The sequence below is a fragment of the Mirounga leonina genome, unplaced genomic scaffold (assembly GCF_011800145.1).
Source record: "Mirounga leonina isolate KUSES-001 unplaced genomic scaffold, KU_Mleo_1.0 Mir_94, whole genome shotgun sequence".
Classification (NCBI taxonomy): domain Eukaryota; kingdom Metazoa; phylum Chordata; class Mammalia; order Carnivora; family Phocidae; genus Mirounga; species Mirounga leonina.
The window spans coordinates 47,741,444-47,751,207 of NW_023270855.1; positions in this window are offsets into that span (position 1 = coordinate 47,741,444).

Consider the following 9,764-nt stretch of genomic DNA (forward strand, 5'->3'; position numbering starts at 1 on the left):
ACAAGGAGCTGAAGACTGCCATGAAGAAGACCTTCCTCAGCAAACTCGATCCCCAGAGCTCCTGAAGTGGTTTCTTTTGTGGCAGGGGATGTGTTGGGTAGAGTCACCTCAGGCTTCCATCTATAAAATGGGAATGATTATGCTTCACTGGTGATGATTCTTTTTTTGTAAGATCTTATTTGTTTGAGAGAGAAAATGCACAGGCAGGGGGAGCAGCAGAGGGAGAGGGAGAAGCAGACTTCCCTCTGAGCAGGGAGCCCGATGCGGGGCTCAATCCCAGGACCCTGAGATCATGACCTGAGCTGAAGGCAGACGCTTAACCGACTGAGCCACCCGGGTGCACCTGGTGGTGATTCTTCTATGTGAATTCCCCCACCTGCCTTCTTGGCAAGTACTCTAAATTCTAGGTGTGTTTTCTCTCCTTTCCCCCAGTCTCAGTGACCTCATTCCTCCTGGATTCACTGGGGTCACAACCTCCCCAATATTGATCATGTATGTCAGCTTCCTCCTGGTTCCTGTGCCTGAGGGTGGCTGGGGGTGGCGGGTGGGGGCGTCATGCCCACATCGCTGTGTTGGGAAGCTTATGTGCATGGTTTATCACAAATATGTGAATGAGGGACACTTGCTTTGCCCAAAATACATAAATTGTGATTGGGCACCTACTGTGTGCTGAGCATTGTCCTCTGCTCCAGACACATCATTGCTCTCATTCTGAATACCATGTTGAGGAAAAGAAAGCATTTTTGATGAAGAAAATGATTGTTCATTTTTTTCGTTCTTCACATTTTTGGTGGAAATGTGTCTCCCCCAAGTGTTGCCCTTGTTGGCTGAGCTGAATGACTGAGTATGCAAATTACAGAAAGAAAGAGAGGCAATCTGAATTTCTTCTTGGGAGAAAAGATATGTGTGGACAGGTGGTGCAAAGATGTGGGAGAGGACTAAGGAAGTGAGGACTGGGCTGAGGGAAAGGACCGGGACAGGAGGAAAAACCAGTTGCTGGAAGTTGACCAGGACATAAAGGAGGTGATGGGCCCAGTGACTGGTGAAGAAGTTTGAGGAAAGAACAGGCATGTAAATGGGCATTTTATAAGGTTTATGAAGTTGCCATCAAGTGCCTGATGTAAATTCCCCTTCCCGGACTCCCTTGAAATCCTCAATAAATATCCATTTCTCTTTCATGTGTTGTGGAGTCAGATATATTAAGGGGAAGCATCCACAGGCTGGGTCCTGCTTCAAGGGAGGTGCTCAGGCAGAGTCAGGCAGCCCCTTGGGGTTGTGCCACATTTTTAAATGAGGAAATGGGCAAAGTGAGGTTTGGGACTTGCTCAGGGTCGCAAAGCCAGCAAGGTGCAGGGATGCAGTATGGGGTCAGCCCAGTGAGTCCTTTGGGGTAATGGGTCTCCAAGTTGGGGACACATCACAGTCACCTGAGGGCTGGTTAGGTCACAGGCTGCTGGGCCCCCCTCCAAAGTGTTTGATTCAACACATCTGTGAAAGGGCTCTAAAATCTGTATTTCTAACAAACTCTCAGTGCTGAGGCTGCTGGTCTGATGATGACAGTTTGGAAATCCCTGCTCTACAGAATCTTTAGCTCAAAGATAGAGCCAGATATTTGAGTTGGAAACAAAAGTAACTTTCTTTCTTTTTTTCTTTCTCTCTCTTCCTTCCTTCCTTCCTTCCTTCCTTCTAATCTTCCTTCTTTCCTTATTAATAGTTATGGTGATAACAGCTTCCATTTTTTTCCCCATTTTGGGGGCCATTTATCATCAGCTAGGTGTGGTCTTTTAAAAAACAGCTCTATGGAGATGTACTTCACATACCATATAATTCAACCACTTAAAGATATATGTAATCATCACTGCAGTCAATTTAGAACATTTTCACCACCTCTAAATAAAACCTTGTACCATTTAGCTGTCATCCCTCTTTCCTCCCTCCCCTCCAGGCTTAAGCAGCTACTAATCCACTGTCTTTATAGATTTGCCTGTTCTGGACATTTTTTTATAAAGGGTCATACAATATTGATCTTTTGGTGTTTGGCTTCTTTCACTTAGCATGTTTTCAATGTTTACTCACATGGTAGCATGAATCAGTGTTTCATTCCTTTTTATGGCTGAATGATATCCCATTGTTTGGATAGACTGCACTTTGTTTATCCATTCATCTGTTGATAGATATTTGGTCTGTTTCTGACTTTTGACTATAATGAGTAATGCTGCAATAAACATTCATGTTCAAGTTTCTGCGTGGACATACATTTTCTACATTTTCATTGGGGGGGTATATACCTAGGAGTGGAATTGAGGGATCGTATGGTAACTCTATGCTAAATCATTTGAGGAACTGCTAGACTGTTTTCCAAAGTGGCTGCATCATCTTACATCCCCCCCAGCAGTGTGTGAGGGTCCCAGTTTCTCTACATCCTTGTCAACACTAACACATCTAACTTTTTGATCATAACCATTCTAGTGGTATCTTATCGTGGTTTTGATTTGATTTTCCCTGATGACTTCTGATAGGTACTGTCTTAAATGATTTAATACACAGCAGTTCTTTTACTTCACAAGGAAGATCATATTATTAGCTCCATTTTGAAGATGAGGAAACAGAGATATAGATTAAATCCATTGGTTAAAGTTCTTGCCCCTGAAGTGGAAAAACTAGAATTCTTTAAGTTGGAACTGGGGATCAGAAGCCTACATTTCTCAGGGGTTACAAGGAGAGGAAGCCAGTGTGTTCCAAGAAGGGATGAAGACCTGTATTGGGAAGGAGGGACCAATTTTAGCAAGCACTAATGAAATGAGGCAGAACTGGAGATATGCTGTTCTGGGGGGGTGGGAAGGTTAGGAAGAAACACCCAGTGTGAAAGGATGGGAGAGACACGTTATAAGCTTGATAAAATTGGCTGTAGCATTTCTGGTTTTGGTTTTCATTAGTAGATGTATTAATATAGAAAATATTGTCATGTTCAAACACCAAATTGTTTGCTCTAAAAAAACTCGGGGGCGCCTGGGTGGCTCAGTTGGTTAAGCGACTGCCTTCGGCTCAGGTCGTGATCCTGGAGTCCTGGGATCGAGCCCCGCATCGGGCTCCCTGCTCGGCAGGGAGTCTGTTCGCCCTCTGACCCTCCCCCCTCTCATGTGCTCTCTCTCAAATAAATAAAATCTTTAAAAAAAAAAAAACTCGGAACCAAACTGAGGGTTACAGAAGGGAGGGGGTGGGGGTGGGGTAACTGGGTGATGGGTATTAAGCAGGGCACGTGTGGTGATGAGCACTGGGTATTATACGCAACTAATGAATTGTTGAACACTACATCAAAAAGTAATGATGTGCTATATGCTGGCTATATGAACATAATAATAATATAAATAAATAAATAAATTGAATTGACTTGAAGTCCACAAAAAATTAAATAAATTTTCTGTAAGAAAAAAGAAACTCTGACCCCTTTTGAAGCCAGGTTCCTGGGTTATATTGAGAAGATTCGAGGTAGTTAATTAGCAATATTTGGCAACATCCTTTGCCTCCCTTACAAAATGAGAAAGAGTCCCAGATGGTAAGAGCCGCCCCTCTTAGAGTTGTCATATACAAGGTATGTTTAAGTGACCAGCACAAGTCTTGGGGTGTAGCCAGAATTTGTCTGGTCACAGATCCAGAGACATCTTGGATATACTGGTTGGCCTGGGAAATGGGTAAGAGACTGTGAATTTGAAAGAGCTGATGGCAAAAATGGCTTCTGGATTATATCCAAGAAGTGTCAGTGTGGCTCCCTGTGGTCATCAGAAAATCAACTTACTCTAGTTTGACTGACCAATGTCAACGCATTCTGAAATTTAAATAAACCATGTGTTTAGTCCTTTGCTTTATTTAGTATTAGTTGTTTTGAAAATTTAAAACAACCAGAGAAACGAACTTAGTGAATGTATGTTGTTTCTGTAAGTGACGTATTCTAAACTCCAAGGGCTGGGTCAGGACAGATGTTTGAGGCAGGACTACGAAAGCACAGCGTTGCATCCTATCTTTATTTAAAATGTTGATGTGCTGTTCATCATAATTTTTTTGCATTAATTTTGACTTTTAAAATGCTGCATTAAATATGATCTATCTAGATCACTGAATTTTTTGGTGGCCCCTTAAATTTGGTGGTCAAGGTGAATGCCTCACTTGCCTGACCCTAGTCCCTGCCCTGCTAGACTCTCCCTGCCTTGCCCCACTCCCAATAACCTTGCACTTATTTTTCCTGAAAAGGACCAAAAAATAGAAGCCATCATTAACTTATCTGGTGACAGAAAATAGGAATAGGAATATATGCCAGAAAGTCAATGTAAACACAGCAGGATCTTAGGTGATGATCCTTGACATCACAGAGGTGGAGACAGCCCGCCACCCCTCTGCTCACTAGTGCTGACCAGGACTGGTCCCCACACCCAGGGGTCCTGTCCCACCTCCCCTCTAGTATTCAGCTCCCACTTTCTGAAGTTCCCCCCACCCCCTCCATTCTTAACTGTTTGCCATTCCTTGCTAATGGTCCCCTTTGTGCCACATTCTTTGGTATCCCCCAAGGCAGAGCCAGAGCCCAGAGAGGTGATTAAAAGGCCTGGAGCACAGACAATGGCTCTTGTTGGGGACATCTCCAGACTTTAGGGGACCCTTCCCTCCCTGCACTAATTGGAGTGTTTCAATGCTAATTGCTGGAGGCAAAGGCCAGCTTAAGAGATGCAATTTACTGCCTTCACCTCTATTGTTCTGTTCTCCTCCAATGTTGACCTTGATCCCCTTGCCTTGCCAGCTCCTTACTCAAGGGTGTTTTCCTCCTCCTCCCCCTCACCCCCACCCCAGGTTATCTCTGTCCAGAGGCCAGAGGGATCTTTCTAAAGGGAAAATCCGAAAAATCACCAGTCTGTTTGTATACTCTTGAGATACAGTACAAACTCTAGTGTGGTTGGATCACTGCTTCATCTCCAGTTCTATCCCTCAGCCCTCCCCTGCTCTCCAGCCCCACTAGCCCCTTGGCTGTTCTGTAATAAGTCAAGCATGCTAGGACCTCAGGAACTTTGCATAGGCTGTTGCTTCTACCTGGAACACCCTCCCCTTACTCTTACACATCCTTAGGTCTGACCTTAAATGCCATGTCCTCAGGAAAGCCTTTCCTGATTTCCCCATACTAAGTTACCACCCCTATTATAAGCAACTCTTATCATAGCAACTTCTTTCTTTTTCTTCATAGCATTTACCACAGTTTATCGTATATATTCACTAGGTTGATTATTTGTTTAATATCCACGTCTTTCTCTCTCAAGTACAAGCACTGAAATCAGGGGTTATGTTTAATCAGTTTAACATTGTATCCCTAGTGGCATCTAAAAAAGTGCCTGGCGCACAGTAGATGCTCAGTAACTGTTGAATAAATACAACAAGGTTTGTCATCACTGGTACTATTGACATTTGGCGATGGCTCATTCTTTGTGGTAGGGGCTGTTCTGTGCATTGTAGGATGTTGAACAGCATCCCTGGGCTTCACCCACTAGATATTGTAGAGCATCTCACCCTCCTTCAGCTGTAATAACCAAAAATTCTCCATAAACTTCCAAGTGTCCTCTGGGGAGCACTGGTGAGAGTCATGCCCCTTTTGGTGGCCGTTAGTGCTTGGTCCATATCACCATATCTTGGTGAGAGCCCTGGTATTTCTCTGTGTGTCATTCCATCAAGAACCTAGAAACTCTTCAAAGACAGGGAATAGCAATGGACCCATCTCCATACTACCAAAACTACAACAGGATTTGAGACACAGAAGGTTGCAAATAATTATTGAACAGGTCTTAAAAAGTTCTTATTAATTGAGTGCCATTGCATGCCAGTCATTGTCAATTGCCCTACATAGATGATGTTATTTAATTCTCAGAACTATCCTAAGGGATGACTACGTTATTATTAAACCCATTTTAACGATAAGAAACTGAGGCCAAGAGATGGGGTGTGATTTAACCAACGCCACTTTGCTTCATCACTTAACCACTGCACAGGCCTGTTTGCAATTCAGAGCATCTTTTTATCTCTTGAGAGACCTAGGTTTCACCAGTCTCTAGTGCCATTAGCTGTTGCCATGGTGATGAGTCATGGGGACCATTCATGGAGGCTAGGAGCCATAGAGAGGAGGATATTCCAGGAGAAGAAAATTCTGGGAGAAGAGGGTTAGATCAGGAAGTTTAGCTGGAGCAGCACTTCTCCCAGTGGTGCCCCCTGCTGGACCCCAATCCTCTCCACTGAAGACCTACTCCTTCCGCAGCACTGATAACAAAGATGGATACATCAGAGGTCATGGCTCCAATTGGTCATTGCCTCAACTCACACCTCTCTCCCTGATCCCAAGCTCATCAAACAAAGCTTGAAATTATAAGGCCATCCTAACTACTGTGGATATCCTTGTGCCAGGCACCATGCTAAGCCCTTCACAAGCATTGTCTTACTTCAGTCTTTTTTTTTTTTTAAGAGTTTTACTTATTTATTGAGAGAGAGAGAGAATGATAGAGAGAGAGCATGAGAGGGAGGAGGGTCAGAGGGAGAAGCAGACTCCCCGCCGAGCAGGGAGCCCGATGCGGGACTCGATCCTGGGACTCCAGGATCATGACCTGAGCCGAAGGCAGTTGCTTAACCAGCTGAGCCACCCAGGCGCCCCAATGTCTTACTTCAGTCTTAAAACTATTTTAGAAGGTAGATGCTGTGCATTCTTTCAGGGTAGGCTCAGAGAGAGGAAGTGAGCTGCCTAAGCACAAAGAGCAATGTATGAGAGCCAATTTCCCCACCCCACTGCAACAGTGTTAACAAACTTGAAAATTTTTTTGGACTTCTGCTTGGATAGACAAAAATGTACCTCCCAGTTACATTCATTTGCCATCATTCTTCTAAATTGATTTATTCAACAAATATTTGAGAACTTACATATACTGTGTAGGCATATAGCAGTTTGCAAAATGGGCCAAGAGTCCCTGACTACCTCAAACAACATTCTGGGGGCAGAGACAGACAATATCCAACAAGCAGATATATGCAGGTGGTAATAAGCACGTGTCAGATAAGTAACACAGATCAAGAGACATAGGACATGGCCAGGGTGTTTCCATTTTGTGTGGTATGGTTAGAGAAGGGCTCTATGATTTTTGAGCAGAAATGTTTTCAGGGAATTAAGATCGAGTTGCTGTTTTCTGAGATAGAAAGATTGTGGAAGAATTGTATGTGTGTGTGAGAGACAGACAGACAGACAGACAGATAATGATAACGACAATGAGAACTTCCAAGAGTTAAGTTTTGGACACACTAAGTTTGAGAAGCCTACTAGATATCCATGTGGAGATGCGGCGTAGGCAGTTGGATAGGGATAAAGATAAGAATTTGGGGGTCACCTGTGTGCAGAGTATACAGAAAGCCCTGCTTTATGTGAATTTATCTGCCCTGATCCCTCATTGTGAGGCTATAATGAGATAATGTACATGAGGGGTAACAGGAAATATGCAATGCAGTGTACATTCTGCAAAGGGGGATGGTCTGGGTTTCCCACTTTTGACTGAAATTGTTTCCTACATCCTCCCACTTCATGATAACATGGGATATTTTTATTGCTCAAGTTACAGAGAAAAATTGAATTCAACTTTAGGATAAATGAAGAATAGTTTACTATTCAACTTAAACATGAATAAACATATTTTTTTTTTTTTAGCTTTGGCTAATTTGACTAATTTATTGCTTGTGCATTTTAATTACATGTGTTGTTGTGTAAAACAGTATCACAATAAACTAATGTCCATTAAGTATTATGATACTTTTAAAATAATTCATAAATTCATATTCAGAAACAATTTAAGGAAAACTCTTTTTAAAATTTCATTTATAAGTAATCTCTACACCCAACATAGGTCTGAAACTCACAACCCTGAAATCAAGTCACAGGCTCTACCAACTGAGCCCGTCAGGTGCCTAAAGAAAACATTTTTTTATTGAGATATAATTGACGCATAACATTGTGTAAGTTTAAGGTGTACTATGTGTTGATTTGATACATTTACATATTGCAATATGATTACTACTGTAGCATTAGCTAATACCTCTATCATGTCACATAATTACCATTTCATTTTTGTGGTGGGAACAACTAAGATCTAGTCTCTTAGCAACTTTTAAGTTACTGGTACAGTATTGTTATCCATAATCACTATGCTATGGGTGAGACCTCCAGGACTTATTTATCTACTGGTTGCAAATTTGTACCCTTAAACAACATCTCCCCAAACCTCCCGCAGTCCCTGGTAACCAACAATTTTACTCTGTTTTCACGAGTTCAGCTTTTTTAGGTTTTGCATATAAGTGATATTATACAGTATTTGTCATTCTCTTAAATATACATATTTTCAACAAATTATAAATACGTATAAATTATGTAGTATGGTCAACCTTAAATCCCCCCCTCATGCCCACAGGAAAACATTAAGCCGGTCTGATCATGAGATATGCCTTTATCCTGGACTCTGCACTCATTATGGCCCAACAAAGAGTTCCCCATTGGCCTGTGTGCCACATCACTCTCTAACACAACAGTGAATTTCTCACGGTGGGACTTTTTCCTTGAACTTATTATGGAGATGTCTCTGTTTCTCTGCAGCTGCTTAAGATGCACACTTGCAATGCAGAGGTTTCCTTGATTTTGTGTGTGTGTGTGTGTGTGTGTGTGTGTGTGTGTGTGTGTGTGTGTGAGAGAGAGAGAGAGAGTGAGAGTCTGCTTTATTACTGTTTCTAACTGCTATTGCACAGATCTGTGTAATGCCGAAATTTTGGGTGCTTTGTTCTCCTCTGTTATAATCTAGCTTAGTCTTTTGTAGCCTTGCAAAATCCATGCTGTAGGTACCCATTGCTGCCTAGTAGAAGGTGGAGACCTGACATCTTCCATTTTTCTTCATAATATGGATTAATGATCATGGGAGTAATTAGACCACCCTGGCTTCTGTCAGGAGAAGGACAGATCCTATATTTGATGCTGCCTGATAAAGTGTCCTGCAGCAGGTAAGAATCATGAAATCTGATTTTCTCTGTGTGTCATCATCTCATACATCTTAATACACTCTTAATGCTGATTAACCATTGCCTTCAAGGGTACTTGTAAACCTGAAAGCATCAGATAAATTTAGGTTATTACATATTTACAGGGTGCCATTTCTTTTTTTTTAATGTTATATTAATCACCTTACATTACATCATTAGTTTTTGATGTAGTGTTCCACGATTCATTATTTGCGTATAACACCCAGTGCTCCATGCAGAACGTGTCCTCTTTAATATCCATCACCAGGCTAACTCATCCTCCCACTGACCTCCCCTGTAGAACCCTCAGTTTATTTTCCAGAGTCCATTGTCTCTCATGGTTCATCTCCCCCTCCGATTTCCCCCACTTCACTCTTCCCCTCCTGCTATCTTCTTCTTTTTTTTTTTTTTTTTTTGCTGGGGTGGGGGGGGGGGGGCGGGATGGGGTGGCTGGGTGATAGACATTGGGGAGGGTATGTGCTATGGTAAGCGCTGTGAATTGTGCAAGACTGTTGAATCACAGATCTGTACCTCTGAAACAAATAATACATTATATGTTACAGGGTGCCATTTCTAATGGTAGCATCTGATAACACAATTAGCTGTTTCCAAGTAATTCTTCCCAGATCATCATATTTTTTCTGGGTAGAGTTTGCTGAGGAAGGTCTTCTTCATGGCAGTCTTCAGCTCCTTGT